Below are 18,128 nucleotides of genomic sequence, written 5' to 3' on the forward strand. Positions count from 1 at the left end.
TATATATAAAAAAAAATTTATTTAAGTTTCAGACTGATACGGAGCAGCCGTGTTAGCAATTTGCCTCTTAAAAATAAGGCTTCATTCCATAGACGGATCAATGTTCATAAAGAAATAGCAAAGCTCATTTGCCATTCTTAAACCTTCACTAAGATTTTTAAAATTGAATTTCACGTTTCCAGTGCTTGTTGAAGCCTCTTCTTCAATAGGCTGTGAATTTAACATTATCTCCAAGTCGGTTTCAGTCAAATCTTCATCTTGCCATTCCAAGCAATTCCTGAATGTCACTTGATTCTATCTGCTCGAACCCATCTCGTCCTATTCCATTCGCAATTTCGGCTATGTTTGGAATTATAGTTTGAACTTGCACAGATTCTTCATCATTTTCCGCAGTCAGAGCAGGTCACACTTTTTCTAGCATGACTTCAATGTGTGTGGCTTCAGTTCTTCCAATGCAATGTCAAATTTCTTCCAGCATTCCATAACATTCATATCAGGATTACATTCCATATTATCGAATATGATTCTGATGTAATAGAGCTTAAAGGCCTGTATTATTTCTTGGTCCGTAGGTTAAAGCAAAGCCGTCGTGTTGGGAGGTAAAAATGACACTTTTATATTTAGATGCATTGTTTCAAGTTCGCGAGGATGACCTGGTGCATTGTCCAAAAGTAGAAGTGCTTTAAAATCTAAATTCTGTTTTTTTATATAAGTTTCAATTTCAGAAACAAAAAAATTCCGGAACCAGTCACAAAAAATAGCGCTTGTAACCCATGCTTTCTTATCAGCACGCCAAAACACTGGCAGGCTGTCCTTGTTTTGATTTTTTAGAGCCCGAGGATTAAACGATCTGTAAAGCATCAGTAGCTTAATGACACAATCTCCAGATGCATTCGAACATAGCTGCAGTGTAACTCTATCCTTTGCTGCCTTAAATTCAGGAGCAGACTTTTCGCTTAGAAATGTATGTTTTGTTTGGCATTCTCTTCCAAAACAGTGCAGTTTGGTCTGAATTAAATACTTGCTCAGGTTTGTATCTTCCATCAGCTACTAGGTTTGCAAATTCTTCTGGATATCTCTGCAGCAAAGCCACTTTTACCATAAACAGAACAACAACATTTAAAATATGTATATGTACTTCATCATTGAATAATAAGGTTGCTTTCATTTTGTTTATTTACATTCTAAAAAACACCGATTGCGGCGAAGGCGGCAGATGTCAAAGTCGTCGGCAATAGCATTTAACAACATACTTTAGACAAAGTTTTTATAAGATCTATTTTACTTTTTTTATTAATCCATTTGACGGCATTTACAATGGATATTGGGTTGGATATCTATTGGAATCCTTTTATTATTATGTACGTACTTATAAGATCCGCGAATATAGGAATTGGGTTACATTTTTTTACTCCGCGAATAAGGAACTTTTACTGTAATTTGTGGCTTACCTAAAATATGATGAATGAAAAGTGTGTGGTAAATCTGGGCATTTTTTTATTTCAGCTACAATTTCATTCAAAATTGGTATGTCATTTATAAAAAAAAACTATGAACAATATATTTTCTACTACAGAATTGCCAATATACACGATACAGATACACTGGTATGCTGCGAAATTTGACACGCCTCGCGCATGACGTCAGCTGAATTCAGAATGTTTTCTAAGCTATTAAGATTAGGTTAGAGTTGTATAGTTCTTCCAATATCAATTGCAGAAGAGTTATGCGAGGAACAATCAATATTTCATAAATAGGCATGGCACTCATACCAAATTAAGAAATGAAAAATAATGTTTACTCCACGTATAAAATTCGGTAAACATCTAACAAACCGTCAGTCCACGTGGACTCATCAACTCCATTGTTCACCAATGCAAACATCAAATCGTAAACATAAATGCATTTCTATTGGCCGAAATTATATGTACCTACACAATTTCTTCGAAATATTCCTAGCAGGGACATGGGCAAACGTAAATTCAAAATTACGAAAATGTTATCAGTCTTCAGAACTGAGTAAAGAGATTGTAGAACTCGTAAAGAAAGTTCTAGCAGCAAACCGCCAAGAACTTTGGAAACACTGTGTTGAACATGTTATCTAGTTCAAGCGATTCTGACTACCATTATTATTTATAAAGATACTTTGGAATTGATATGTTTTTTAATTTTCTTTTGCAAAGGATTGATTTTCCTTTATGGTTTTTACTTTGAAATTTCGTTTTCCCGAAAAAAAAATGTCTGGTACCCTATTTAAACCAAACTTCTTTACAGACAGGTACATTTTACTCGACTATTTACGTTTTATAATTAAATATTCGGGACAAGAATATTTACTATCGACTGTTCGATTATCTACTAAGTCAGTTGTTATTGGTTTATGCAAAATATATTTGACGTATAAACATGCATAAAGTTTCCATTAATACTTGACTCGAAAAATGGAAAAAAATTACTTACTTAAATCAAAAGCATATTAAAACAACTACTTTACTTATATGTATCTCCATCAGATTATTTGAAAATACAATTTTTTTAATTTTAAATTAGTTACTAGTACAAGCGACCTAACTTATAGTTATAAAATTAATCAGATTGTATTGTAAGTTTCAATTTCAATTCCATTCACATTGACATAAATGAAGTATTTCAACGATTGGTTTAGTATTTAGTACGTCCGTGGGAGAGTCATAGACAAACATGGCTGCCGTTAGTGTGTGTTGAAATGGTTATAAGTAATGAAGTGATAAAAAGCACCATTCAAATCAAGGCAAAGGTGATAGTGATATGAGGTTTTGTTTACAAATATTTTATAATATATAACGCCCTAAATTGATTAGGAGAAATCTTTTCAAATAAGTGTATTTATATAGGTTAATCTCGCCTTATTTTTCTTAATTATTATATTCAGGTAGATAGCTAATTCTTTTTACATAACAGTAGATTTTCAATTTTAACTAATTGTATGCTGCTGTTATTTTAACAAAGAAAATAATTATATACAATATATTTTTAACTTAACTGACCTGTGACATTTATGTTTTGATTGACATTTTATTTTAAGCATAAAAAAGCCAAACCTTATTTTACATTTTACTATTACTAATACATACATCTACTTTTGCTTCACACTATTTCTATTATTATGCTTTTTACTATTTAATTGGGGATCTATTGAAAAGGTATGGGTCTAGTTTAAATTAATTTTATTCTTCCAAAACAGATGTTTTGGTATAAAAATTTTTGATTGAGCAATTTACCAATTTTTTTAACTAATCAAATATTTTATACAATATATAATTTTCATTTTACTTGAATATAAACTATTATTTAGCATTTTTTCGAGTCTAGAAGAATTTATTGTAAAAGTATTCAAATATATTTCATTGTAAATAAATTTAATTTATGCAAATATCAATCACAAAGATGTGCTGCTTTTGAGTTTTAGAGTGTATTTTGGAAGTATCTACACTGCCCTTATCAATCAGTTGCAAAACTGAAGTACTTAATAAATTGAATAAGTATACTCTATAAATATTTATTATAAAAGCAACAATATATTATTTCAATAATATTTAAATTTGATTGAAGTACTCCTTGCAAATTTCTTCTTAAAAATAAAAATCAAACATATCTGCAGTTTTACAAGGTGACTGTGTCTCTTCTCTAGTAAATTATATAATTGATACTATTCACTTCTTTCCTTTGCCATTATTGTTATAATTTAATGCTATTGTTGAAATGTGATAATAACAGCCAAAAAATAGTCAGGTTAGTTAGAACAGACAAATTTCTCACTAAAACGTCTGTGCTCTACCTATTTATATTAATAAGATAACATAGAAAGGAAATTTTTTTTTTTTTTTGTAAAAGAAAGCACCTACAGGGAACTTTTCTGTTAGTACGATCTGATCATGAATTTCAAGCAATTTTTTACCTAACTCACTCGTAATGTGGAAATTCTTAAACCCTAAGGTCCTACTCATTAGTATACTTTAGTGTCTAATAATTCTAGCAATTCTACTACTACATATTTTATTCCAAACCCACTCCAAGGCTCAAGAGACAGTATTTATATATGTTTTACAGTTTGGTCAAGCCATTCTGAAATCTACACTTATTCCATTTGATTTTTTTTCCATGATCTTCAACTCCATTGTATTATATTTTTTTGTTTTCTTTTTCAATTTAATACAAATAATATTTGATTAAAATTTTTAATTTGTACTACATTTACATTACCTAGATCTTATATAATATTTTTTAAAACAAGTCTTACATTTCTGTACACTTCACATAAAAGCATAAATTATTTTTCAAAGGATAGAAAATCAAACAAAATATTTTTTTCCCTTACTGTAAAGAAATATAATGAAAAATGCAAAAATGGTGTTTTTTCTGTGCAGTCCATAGAACACAATTTTTATTTCAAATAAATTTTTCCTTAGATTCAGTCTCCATATGAAGTGTAAATATACAAAAACAATTTTGGGCTCAGGGGAATGTTTATCAATTTTGGTTGAGGCTCAACTTGTTACACTGGTATTTAAACTAACTCAAACGGCTTGATCCTATTAAGCCTTCTCACTAAATTGGCATTGTCGAGGAGTTGAATAACCTCAATGTTCCCATGTTGTAGTATCTGTTGTTCATGGCTACTGGAAAATTTGGCTGTAGTATGGTTAACAGTTTTCACATTGAGGTCTCTATGGAGATCATTGTAAGTGTAGTACCAAGGTACATTAACGATGTTTCATTATACTTTATTTTGGTTAGCGTATCACTTGAATGTTATTTTTACTGGCACGCCCCAAGTTGTATCCTTATATTATCCAATATATCTTTGTAGAGAAACAGTTGTTGTGCATGGACACTTATTTGGAGCTCCTTCCTATAATCCAGTACATCTTTTTATATTTTATACCTAGCTCTTCACGCTTCTTTTTATTGTGGACTTTTCAGCAAAGTCTAGCATCAAGTGTCATTCTCCAAATTGTTAGTATAAGGAATTTTAACATTGTTTATTTTTATTAGGATTTTTTGGTTTTGTTTGTTCGTAAAGTTAAAATGTTCCGTTTAACTTGTAGGTGGTTATTTGAAATACCTACTTTGTATCAATTGCAAAACTGAAGTATTCTTTTAACAAATTGAAAAGTATACTCTAAATATATGATATATTATAAATGCAATAATATATAATTCCAATAATATTTAGATTTAATCTAAGTACAAGTTTTGTGTTGAAAATGAAAATAAAAAATTTCTGCAGTTTTACAAGGTGATAGTGTCTCTTCTCTTATAAATTATATAATTGATAATATTATGTCGATATAATTTGGCATACTTAAGCTGCATTTTGTATGTGTTTATTATATATCCCTCGATCGTAACGCCAACATAGCGGACAAAGAGTGAGGTAGCTAAACACCTGTGAAATAAACCATCCTTGCTACCTTCAAAACCTCTGTGTAAGAAGGTAGCATAGGCAAAATGTAACTGCTGTTCTAGTAATATTAAGTTTTCCAGATATTGATGATCAAATACTAGATATTCATACAAAATCTTCAATAAATGGCTAAAATTAAATTAGCATGTTATGAAAAAAGGTATTATAATTATAAAATATTATAAAACCCTAAAGAATTTTGACCTAACAATGTTGAATTCCTTAAGTGTCAAAGTCACTATTTGCAGAATTACTTAATTAACTATTGAAAATAAAGGCCGATTCATAAACATTACTTCCCGTTTGACGTTAACCTAAAAATCTTGTTATTCTGTTTGACATGTGAACTGCTTTTTGTTTTCGTGATATTTTCTGTTTTTGTTTGTAATCCGGTATTTATGGACGATATTATGGGAAATAACGAAGAGAAAACAAGCAAAACCAACAATCCATAATAAACAAACAGACAGAAAGAGAAATAACCTCAACTTTCAAATTCATACGTCAAAATCACGTGACAAATGCAAACGGATGTGATTGCCGACGAGAAAAGTGAAAATTCGTTTATGTTGAAAGTCGCCAACGGCAAACCGATCGATAAACGGCAACTATGAAGGTCTTATGCATTTCAATGTTTTTAATTTTGTAACAGCATACATACATACAACTACTAAACTGCCACTAAGGATAAGTCTGAACGTACGTGTTTAGTCAAGCGCATTAGTTTACAACCCAAAATATCAAAATGCTGTGCTGAAATGAAGATACAACTTATGAGGTTGTTGATGAGTATTTGAAATGCGAGGCATTTTGGAACGTGTAAAGTTAATAATATAAAAACAGGCAAGCGATATTTCTTCTTCAATCTCTTTCAAAATAATATAGAGCAATATAGAAAATTGTCAAAATACCAGCCGTGGGGTAAACAAATGCTTTCGCCTTAAGTTTTTGTGTGGTTTGTGAACTTTATTATTTGGATTTTAGACCTTATTTTTCCCATTTTTATTGCGAAATTGATTCTTAAAGAGTTGATACTAAAATAATTGCAATATTTTCTCCCGAAAACGTGGCTTTCTCGTGTTTTTCTTTTATGCTGTTTTTTGCTTAGTGTAGGCAAGGGGTGAATAAAGTCTATTGAAAACCCGTGAAAAATGAGTGTTAATTTCACCTAAAGCTCTAAGTTTGTCTTTGTACCTTTTAACTACCACTGCAACTACACTTTGCAACTTTAAAAATATTAACTAATATTTGATGAACATGAACGCAACACTTAAAACTAATGTTCAAAAAAGCTAAGACGGGTACATACGAGAAACTCATTTGTTTACCCCATGGCCGGCAGTTTCACGTAGATCAGTTGACGAATAAACTAAAAAGATATTAACGAATTGTAAAAATACATTGGTCAGTCCAAACGGTGACTCACCAATCGTATTACATCGAAGAAAAGTCTAAGGAACTCATACCCTGACAGATGCTCGCTTACCGAACAAGTTTTCTATGGAGTTCATTCTATGGATTATGAATCTGTTATGGGTAACAGAAAATAACTTAATAAATGCCTATTTTTAGAAATAATATGTATTACTGAAGATGATCGCTGTATTAATAAAAATTTTTATATAAATAACATAGGTAATATATATAATAGATATGAATAGAAAAAACAAATTCTGTAAAAAATTCAACATCATCAGTAACGACGTAACCTAAGCTAATCTAACCTATAAAAATTAACTGTCTTGAAGATTTAATATAAACTTAAATTGAAATTAAATTTTAAGACCAATTGAAATCTATGAAATTGAAAAAACTCAATATTTGTCTACAGTCATTTTGAATGTATTTTGCATAATATGTTTCACTGAAACAGATCTCAAAAGTAACTATGGAGTCTTTTTACCGCCATGAAACAAAAAAAAATCAAACTAACTCTCACGAGCGGGAAAATCAAGGAAACTAACATGGGTACATACGATAAATTCAATTGTTTACCCCACGGCCGGCAGTTTCATATAGATCAACTGTTTTTTTAGATTGCTTAATTAATTTTTTATACCTTTATTTAATTCTGTACGACGTCTTTGCTTGTACAATTTAATACCATCAAAAAAGTATCAAGGAAATCTTCAAAAATACCAATAGATTAGATTTTTGAGAATTTTTCGTCCATACCTCGTAAAATATTTGAGAATTGAAATTGGTCTAGTAACATCAGCCAATGAATTTTTAAAAAATGTATACTCATTAGAAAAACGAGATATGTGCGTTTTGTGTTGTTCATTCAGATCAAGTTCCCTTACTAATGAAATCACGTACTTGAAGGGGCAGTACCTTCTCAGTATTTGCTGGACATTTCCACGAAAAACTTTCTTCTGCTACTTCTACAGCTTAATTTTCACCCTTCCTACTTTTATTTTGAACAGAACCAGAGATTTGAAGTAAACACTTTCATTAATTCATTTACTTCTAGAGCTGATATTTTAATACTCATACATTGCAATTGCAAAAAATGTTCATTAGAGAATATATTTACAAATATGAGAAATACGAAAAAGTTGTTTTCGATGGGGGATTAAATTCTCTATAAATAAAAGTTTTTCTACTATTCACCACTGAAATAATTTCAAAATTCAGTATATCGAAAATGTATTCCGCCGTTCTTCAAAGGGGAAAATAACTACTCACATGGCTAATGCCTCGACGAATATCGAATTACAACTCCTCTGAAGAGCGTAATGTTCATCGACCTTTTTGTCGATATTAACATCCCAATGGCTCGCAATTGCAAGGAGAGGATGTAACTACTGATTATCTTCGACGTTATTACGTCTTATGAGAGCAGTTTAATAACCCTCCTTCGGGCTTGAGACCCGAATTGAAGACAACGTCAAAGAGTCTCGCTATTTGGTTCATCTAGTTAATCATTCCCTAGCAAACGCTAACTGGCCGATAATATTATCGGTGACTACGCTAGATTTCTACCTGACCAGTGGTTCGCAGTTTGAAATGAAGATGGCGTTAGTTTGTGCTCTTCAGAGGAGTTGTAATTCTATATTCGTCGAGGCATTAGCCAGGAAAGTAGTTTTTTCTCCTTTGAAGAACGGCAGAATTCATTGTACAATACATGCACAACATATGCTTTATACTTCTATCAAGAATGAATGAGTTTTGAAGATGATGAATCTAATGTTTTTAGAAGATGTAACAAAATTTATCACACCGCAATTCTTAACTAATAATTCCCAGACGATGAATATATAAGTATTCGAAAGCTTGAAATATATATTAAGAGTTCGTACATTTTAGTTCGTAATTTAGCAACAGAAACATATAAAAGTATCAAAGAAATAAGAATCTAAAAACATTTATGTAGCTCTATCAGTCAAACTAATAATCAAGGAGCTTTTTTGTGATATAGGATGACATGAATTGCAGTTTAAATGTCTTTATAACTAAGTAGTTCTATAGATTTGGTAAATTCGTTTCGAGGTATGTCTGTGTCGATTTTAATTTTGTTCCATTTTTTATCAATGCAATTTATTCATATATATCTTTTACAATTCTAATAGGGATATTCGTATACGACGACACCACGTTCAACTTAATAAATACATATTCATAAGCAATTATGATATTTTAAATTTTTTATTTGAAATCCAATGCGTTTTTGATATATATGTTTTGGAATAATTAGATAATGGGGTGAGTGGATACAATTGACTAAAAAGGTATTTCATGTTTTACCAGTTTTGGTAGGCCAGATAGAGAGTGAGTTTTATGTATGGAATTCCACAATTATCTCGGAAAAATTTTATAAATTTTTGTGTACGAGGGTCTTGTGATTCGGCCAGTATTATGGTGATATTTACATTGTTGTCAGTTCTTTCCTTTTTCTAGAAAAATAATGAACTTTGTTATTTCAAATGGATCACCCTATATATTTTGTGTTTTTAGAAATTTAATAATTTATTATGGGATTTCGGTTAGGATATAAATTATTAAAGATATTACACGTTTCTTGACTTCTACGCCTATCTCTGTATTTTAGGGGGTAAGGCATTATGAATTTTCAATTTTTTCGAATCTGATGGCTTTGTCTTATCATCTAGTATTTTCATTATTCTATTATTATAATTATGATTTCGTAATGATAGTTTTCTCGAATTTATCTGCTTTCAAAATTTAGGATGTTTGTTTTGTTTAATAAATTCTTTGGTTTGAGTTTTGCTCTGTTTTACGTGTTTTTATTTATTTTTGAAATTGGTGATAATATTACAATTATCGGGTCTTATTTTATCTTTAGTTTCGTTTTTGGATTATTGGTGCTATATTTAATATTCTCTTCTAAGATATTTTTCACAAGTAATTTGTCATTAGAACTATTCTCGTCCAAAATTGTCACCTATTTTTAGTATTTCAGTATCAGTTGAATTTTCGATCCATTTTGATTTTATTTCATGTGTAATCAATAGAATGTTTTTTCAATAATAGGTTCTCAATTTTCTTAATATTTCCTCCTTTGTATTTTTTCAAAGTTATACAATTATTTCTCGACATTTTTTTTTCAACTTTTTGTTAAATCTTATTAAGAATTAATCAGCCTATTTTAATTGTTATGTCTTTCAATTCATTTTCTAATTTCCTTATTGCCGTTGTAGATTCAATAATAGATAGTTTTATAATTCTAGTGAAAAATATGGAATACTGAAAGCAGCACTTATCATCTGAATAACGAAATTAAAGATAAAATAAGATCTGATACCTGTAATATAATCACTAGTTTTAAAATTACATGAAAAAGAAAAAACAATAGAGTATGATGTCAAACCTCAAAACATAACTAAAACCAAAGAATTTATTAAAAAAACATCTTAACATTTTAAAGAAAGCAGACAAATCTAATAAAATGATGAAACTACTTGATTATATAAGACAACTTATAAAAAAATTAAACAAGACACTACGGATTCGTATCAAAAACAATAGTTATATTCCTAACAAGTGCAGAAAATGACACTTTCCCGCACGCGACTGCAGTTGTCCCGAACTACGCAGAGCGGAGTTGGGGCAAGCGGTCAAGTGCGGAAAGACACTTTACGCATTAGTTAGGAACATTATTTTTTCTACGACCGTATATACAACGACCCATTTTTCAAAAATTATTTTATTCCAACAAACATAATAATATACGAAACTTTAACTAAAAACTACTAACTATTATAAATATTAATATTGAAAACACAATTTGTTGCATTCTGTAGACTAGTAAGAATTGCCGGTCCAGTGGAGCTATTTGGTTTAATGTGGTTTAATTTAGAAGAAGATTGTACTTATTCGGTCACTTCCAAGACGTTTTGAACAACTTTGACGTTTTAGTAACAATTACACGCCTGTCATAGCAACTGATATCAAACCCGGGTGGTTTGATAGTTGTTTTGTGACACTCCTTTGAAGAATGTACAAGGTTTGATAAAAAATATCTTTATTATTTTATATTTTCAAAAAATTAAAAATGCTAGAAACGGTTTAAATTTTATTTGATGGACTATTTCTAAAGATTTATTTACCTGTAGTAACAATAGTTATAACCTCCGAAGTAAAAAACTATCTAATAAGGTCAAAATTTTTATTTCGCCATTAGATGCAAAAATCGACAATGCCTTACCCCCTGAAATATATGGTTTACCAAAACACATAAAACTGACTTCGACCAATTGTTTTAAGTATTCAAACTCCTCTCATTCCATTATCTAATTATTTGAAAAATATTTTTAAACAAATTTGAATATAGAAAAATTCTTAGCCTACTATAGAACCAAACAGAATATCAATCTCAAAATATAAAATATTTATCTCAACATATTTTCCTCTTAATTAGACACATCCAACCAGATCTCAAAGCTTTTATTACCTCCTCGTTGGAAAAAAATTTACGACCTTTTAAACTTTTTTTCAGTTGAGGAAAGAGATGATAGTCGGACGGAGCCAAATCTGGTGAATAAGGGGGGTGTTCTAGTAATTCAAACCCTAAATCACGAATTTTTTGCACAGCAATATGAGATTTGTATACAGGTGCGTTGTCCTGCAAACACAAAACACCTTTTGATAGCTTTCCGCGTCTTTTCCCTTTAATTTTTTTCCCGTAGTAATGTCGAATAGTAATCTCCAGTTATTGTTCTACCCTTATCCAATAAATCAATAATGATTACTCCATGGAAATCCCCAAAAACTGAAGCAAGAACTTTTCCAGCAGATTTTTGGACACGAAACTTCTTAGGTCTTGGAGAACCAGAGTGTCACCACTCCATCGATTGTTGCTTTGTTTCTGGATCGTAGAAATGTACCCAAGTCTCATCCATAGTAACAATTAGGTTTAAGAAATCTATATCGAGCCCAGATCGAACGCGATGCTTATACACTTGCACGCTTTTGGTCAAGATTCAAAAATTTGGGGATCCATTTTGCAGCAATTTTTCTCATATCCAAATTGACGTGAACTATATGATAAGCGCATTCGTATCAAATATTCAGTGCTTCAGGTATCCGTTTTAGCCCAATTCGACGGTCTGATAAAATCATGTCATGAATTGTATCGATACTTTCGGGAACTGGCACAGAAACTGGCTTTTCCGATCGGTCATCATCTTCAATGGAAAATTTACCTCTTTTGAAGCTTGCAGTTGAATTTTTCACGGTCGCATACGAAGGACATAGATCACCAAGGGTATTAAGCATATCTTCGTAAATCTACTTACCTCTTATCCCTTTTAAATACACGTACTTGATGATGGCTCGATAGTCCAATTTTTCGATTTTCACAATTTCGGTGGACATCTTTTTTCTTTTAATCAATTGTGTAACTCTGGTTTACTTTTTTGACGCCAAACTTTACACTGACACAACTAATAAATTATTGTTCGTTGGTATGGTAACGCAATATTTTGTTTATGGATGGAACTGGTCTAGGCTAACTATATATCAACACATCCTCGTAGCTACTACATCAAAAATACTGGGGCTTATTTATTATTTCTTATGAATATATATTTATTTTGTTAGATCAAGTTTCTATATATACGAATATTCTTATTACGATTGTAAAAGATATATTAATAAAGGGAATTGATTAAAAAAAATGATAAAAAAAGTCATAAAAAGCATAGTAAATTATCCAAATATTTCATTAAACTAAAATTTAAAACACCCAGAACCAAAAAAATAACATATCAGGTAATGATTGTGACGTAGGACAAACATCTCACTTTTTGGAAAATAGATTGAAAGGTCATCAATGCGATAAAAAAATATATAAATGAAATATATATGAAAAAAACATAAATTCAATTATAAAAATTCATTATTTCGTGAAACAGAATCTAATACAACATTTTGAGTAAAATATTTAATTCTGTTTTATATTTCAATGCAGGTATGAATAATTCAATTCATCCTTGCTACTTATTTTTGAGATATGACAATTAAGGATGACAAAAATTATTTTTTGTGATCAAAACAAATTATTATTTTAATATTCATTGATTAATATGCGAATAATGCGAATTAATGTCAAATCTGATTTTGATAAAGACCAAAATGGATCTAATTTTCTATAATTATTATTTGATAGACATAAAACGTTTAAAAACACATGTATATGTAAAAATATTTAATATAATCAATACAACTAATGAATTTGATTTGAAATTTTTTCTAGCAGACAGAATGTTATTTTTAAAAAATAAATGGAAAACAAAAAACAACTGAGCAATATCAAACCTCAAAATATAACTAAAATCAAATAATTTATCAATTTTAAAATTTTGAAGAAAGCAGACAAATTTAATAAAATGATAAAACTACTAGATGATAAGACAACTTATAAAAAAATTAATAGGATACTACGAATTCGTATCAAAAACAAAATAATGATTTCATTCAATTCTGCAAAGAATGCGAAATAATTTAAAATTCATAATACCGTACCCCCTAAAATATATGGTCTACCAAACCTGACATTGTATCAAGTATTTAAACTCCTTTTGCTCAATTATCTAATTGTTTGAAAAATATTTTGAAACAAGTACCATACAAAATAGATATCAATTGCACAATTAAAAATTTCAAACATTTTACGAATATGTATTTATTTCATAGTTTCTTTGCTTACATATTTCTATTACAATTGTAGAAGATATAGACATAGTACATTATCCAAATATTTCTTTAAATTAAAACCCAAAACCAAAAGGATTAATACCTTGTACCTTGTATTGGTTGCGACATAGGACAGACATCTCACTTTTCGGAAAATAGGTTGAAAGGTCATCAATACGATAAAAAAATAAAACTGTATTAACTAACCATGAAATATCAAGAAAAAGAGAACTTTTAGAAATAGTTCACATATATGGAAATGAAAAACTGTCAATGGTGAAAAAAATCTAAATATTTTGAGTAAAATGTTTAATTGTATTTTATAATACAATGGAACTAGGAATATTTTAAATTTCTTTAATTACTCATTTCTTCGAACTTTTGCAATGTTTATGTTTTTAAATCGTCTTCATTTTAGGTCTCTCCTGATTTAAAATTATATTTTATTTTATTATTATATATATTATAAAGATAGGTAAAAATTTGACGTTACATCATGAATATCAGAATAAAAATAAAATCCAACAAATCTGTTTTAACATAAATATTAATTTTTACTTAGTTTTTATATCTTAAGAATATATAACAGCCATCTATTAAATGGTTTGTCGCCGTATCAAAATTTACAACATATCATTGATAGCTTTCTTGTTCATATGAATGTTACCCATTTCTAAAAATTCTCTTTTTCGTGTATTAGATTTTTTTTTCTTAATTAAATTTATGTTTTTTTTATATCTCGTGGTTTGTTAATACAGTTTTATTTTTTCAACATATGATGACCATTTAGTCTCTTTTCTAAATATTGAGATGTCTGCCCTATCTAAATAGCGTCACAATCATTACAAGGTAGTTGAATGTAAATTTGAATTTATGTTTTTTTTATATTCCGTAGTTTGTTATTGCTGTTTCATTTTTTTTTCGTATTAATGATCTTTTAGTCTAATTTCTAAATAGTGAGATGTCTGCCTTATGTAGACAGCGTCACAATTAGTACAAGGTACTTGATATATAATATTATTTCTTCTGTTTTTTGGTGTTTTAGATTTTAGTTTAGTGAAATATTTATGACTATCATATTTATTGAAATAATTCGATAGTTGTTGGGAATATCCATGTACATATGGCAAGGAAAAATGTTTTGATGTTTCGTTTCTGTTTTGCTTTTTAAATGATTGTAGTATCTGTTTTTCCTTTTGTTGAATATGTTGTTTATTATATTCTCACGATAATTATTTTCTTTCAATGCAGTTTTTGCTTTTTGAATAGCTAAGCATCTAAACCCAGGATCTGATAGTTGGATAGATCTATCATCCATACTTATTATCACTGATCTTTGAAGTACAAATATCTTGAGGACCAAGTTGGTTACGTATACTATTCTGTTCTTATGTGTGTGTGTAGAGGGGGGCGGTTGGAATCAGCTTCTGCTATTTGCCACATACTAATTTTGGTTTGTATAGCAATTAAAATGTAACACTAGTTTATATGATTGGTTTTTATGAATTTTATGATAGAATCTAGAATCGATTTATTGTTTGAAGAAATTATTGTAGAAGTATTTAAAGGTATTTGGAATCCATGTTTCGTCAATTGAGCTATCAGTTCATTTGTAGGTAAAATATGATTGGTGCACTCGAAGAATATATGATTTAGGTCGGCAATTTTATTATTATTGCAAGTACAATTTGGAGAGCTTACTAAGCCAAGCTTACGAAGATGCGCCGGGGAACGACCATGATTCAATTTTATTCTTGATATTGTGCTAGAGTAATATTTACTTATTTTGGGGAATTCGAGGTGCGATATTTTTTTTTTGGCAGTTCAGGGTGAATAAGGAAGTATTGATTTTTAGATTATTAGTGATATCATCATATATTTTCGACCAGTCTGATTTAATATAATTTCTGTAATTACTAATGAGATCAGAGTACTGTGGGGGATAGTATGTAACTGCTCCCGAGATAGATTTCCTGGCTTCAAAATCTGCTTTTTCATTACCTGTGTGATCTCTACATGAGCCTTAATCCAGATAAATGTTATATTTATATTTGAAGATCTAATGAAATATGTGAATATTTTTATGTTGAAAATTGCATTGTTTTTGATATGTTTGAAGGAGGAGCCCTGAAGAGCTTCCAGAACTGATTTGGAGTCGGATACGATTACAACGCCTTTTGTTTTTTGTTTCAAACACCATGTTAGTGCTTTTTCTATAGCAAGAGCTTCTGCGGTAAATATTGAACATAATATTTGGTAATCAGCAGCGAAATGCTATATCATTATTAGAGTTATAGAACATGTTCCATCGTCACTCCTCGAACCATCTGTTTAAATAATTGTGTGATTTTCAAATTTATTCAATATAGTTTCAATGAGTGCATTATTTAATGAAGGAATGTCGGTGTATTCAGGAAAGATTATGTTTGGCGTGAAAAAGATAATCTCAAATTTTCATTATTTGGGATATATATATATATATATATATATATATATATACTATATATATTTATACTATATATATATAGTATTTTTTGGGTATCAACAAAAGCATCAGCTAATGGCAGAGAGTTTGTTTTATCCAATATTTGTTGGTAAGATTTTGTATATTCAAATTAGCTATGTTTAAAAACAGTAATGAATTAAATGCTCTGTATTTAATGATTTGTTTACGAGCTAAATAAAGCCTTCTAACTTTCAATGGAGGCTCTTGTGCTTCCACCAGAATTCCATGAAATGAGGAAGATTTCATATCGCCTAAACATATTCTTAGGGCCTTGTACTGGATTCTGTCGAGAATGAGTAAGTTTGTGTTGTAGGTTGATCCATATAACTTGCAACCATAATCAATGAGCGAGCGTAAAAGACAAGTGAGATGCCTGCACCAGCTCCCCATTTTGTTTTAGAAACAGTTCGAAGAAGATTCAAACCTTTCTCATATTTATCCTTCACAAATCTAACATGATTAGACCAAAGCAGTTTTTTTTCTAAGACAATGCCTAGATATTTATAAGAATCCACTATAGGAAAGGAAGTATTATTGATTATTATTGTTTCTGCAAGATGAAGCCGGTGTCTCGTAAAGCACAAAAACGCCGATTTATCTAGTACAAGACTAAAATCAAGATTGTATAACCATCCTTTGATACAGTATACTGCATGATGGAGCTCCCTCACGCATCACTCATAAGTATTAGGGGAGATTTATATGCATATATCGTCCGCGTATTGAATTATTTTTATATTGTCGTTCATAATGTCGTGCAAGTCTGTGGTATAGATATTAAAATGAAATGGTCTAAGAATAGAACCTTGAGGTAAACCATTATTCACTATTCTAGGGCCATGTAATACATTACTGTTATCGCGAATAAATATCTTACGGTTTTTAAAGAGTTCCAAAATGTTAGCACATACATTTTTGTTTATACCCATCATATTCATTTTAGAGAATAGGATGTTGAGATTTACAACAACGTAGGCTCCTTTGAGGTCAATAAAGAGACATAACAAGTATTCATTCTTAGAAAAAGATAATTGGATATCTGAGACAAGTTGTGCTAAGGCGTCTACAATTCCTTGACCTCTACGAAAACCATATTGACTTTTTGGTGCCAAGGAGTTACTTTCTATAAAAATCTCTAGCCGATTCTTAATCAAACGTTCAAAAGTCTTTGTTGTGCATGAGAGTAAAGAAATGGGTCGAAAAGATTTCGGTGAATTAGGTTTTTTATTGGGTTTTAGTATTAACGTTATAATAATCTCTATCAATTTATCTGAATAATCTTGTCCAAGCCACCAACTATTATTTATATCTAGAAGAAATATTTTGGCTGTTTCAGGAATATTATATATCATTTGAAACTATACGGGGAGCAGTATTTCGCGACGTTTTTATTGCAGTATGCAATATTTAAATATTCAAGCCAACATTGCTTCTGTTTTTTCTTGAATATTAATGTTGCTTTGGCGGCAACATTTTTATAATGTAGATAGTTCTTCTAAATTAGCCAGACGTTTAAATTTATTCAATGCTTTTTTCCGTTCTATATATGCTGATGAACAGGTAGCATCCCACCAGTATGGTTTAGGATGAAACTGTTTGTGAGATTTTTTTATGGGCATCGCTTGATTTGCGGAAGTGGACAGTAGTTCAAAGAATAATGATAGTTTGTCCTCATTTGAACACAAATTTTGATCACAAGACTTAAGTTTTGATTCGATAATATTTTTGGAAAGGTGCCAGTCTGCACGAGAGTCTGTCTATTTAGTTGAAGGGTTGATTAGATATACAAGTATACACGGTTTGCAATTCCATATTTATTGGGTAGTGGTCCGATCCCATTGTATCATCAATTACTTCCCAGTGTATTTTACTTGCTAGAGGAGTTGTTATGGTTAAATCAACTGCTGATTTATATTGATTCGGTGTACTTATCTTTTAGAGTAAAAACTACTAAACACTTTTTTTTAGCACCAACACTATGTTAACAATCTTACTCGTAGTAGTGTTAGAACTCGACTG

General features: G+C 30.1%; 1 protein-coding gene across 7 annotated transcripts in view; it reads left to right on the forward strand.

Moving 5' to 3' along the window:
* The first annotated feature begins 2,492 nt into the window (after positions 1-2,492).
* The window catches only part of LOC130893551 (serine/threonine-protein kinase Genghis Khan), a 108,652-nt gene continuing 93,016 nt past the window's right edge, over positions 2,493-18,128 (forward strand). For 5 of the 7 annotated variants that reach the window (XM_057799793.1, XM_057799795.1, XM_057799797.1 and 2 more), the window contains exon 1: positions 2,659-2,776. The gene's annotated coding sequence lies outside the window, so the exon portion shown is untranslated. Of the gene's footprint in view, positions 2,777-4,448; positions 4,721-18,128 lie in introns of all 7 variants that reach the window. The other 2 variants (XM_057799794.1, XM_057799799.1) reach the window with 2 other exon arrangements.

Source organism: Diorhabda carinulata, chromosome 4 (genome assembly GCF_026250575.1).
Source record: "Diorhabda carinulata isolate Delta chromosome 4, icDioCari1.1, whole genome shotgun sequence".
NCBI lineage: Eukaryota > Metazoa > Arthropoda > Insecta > Coleoptera > Chrysomelidae > Diorhabda > Diorhabda carinulata.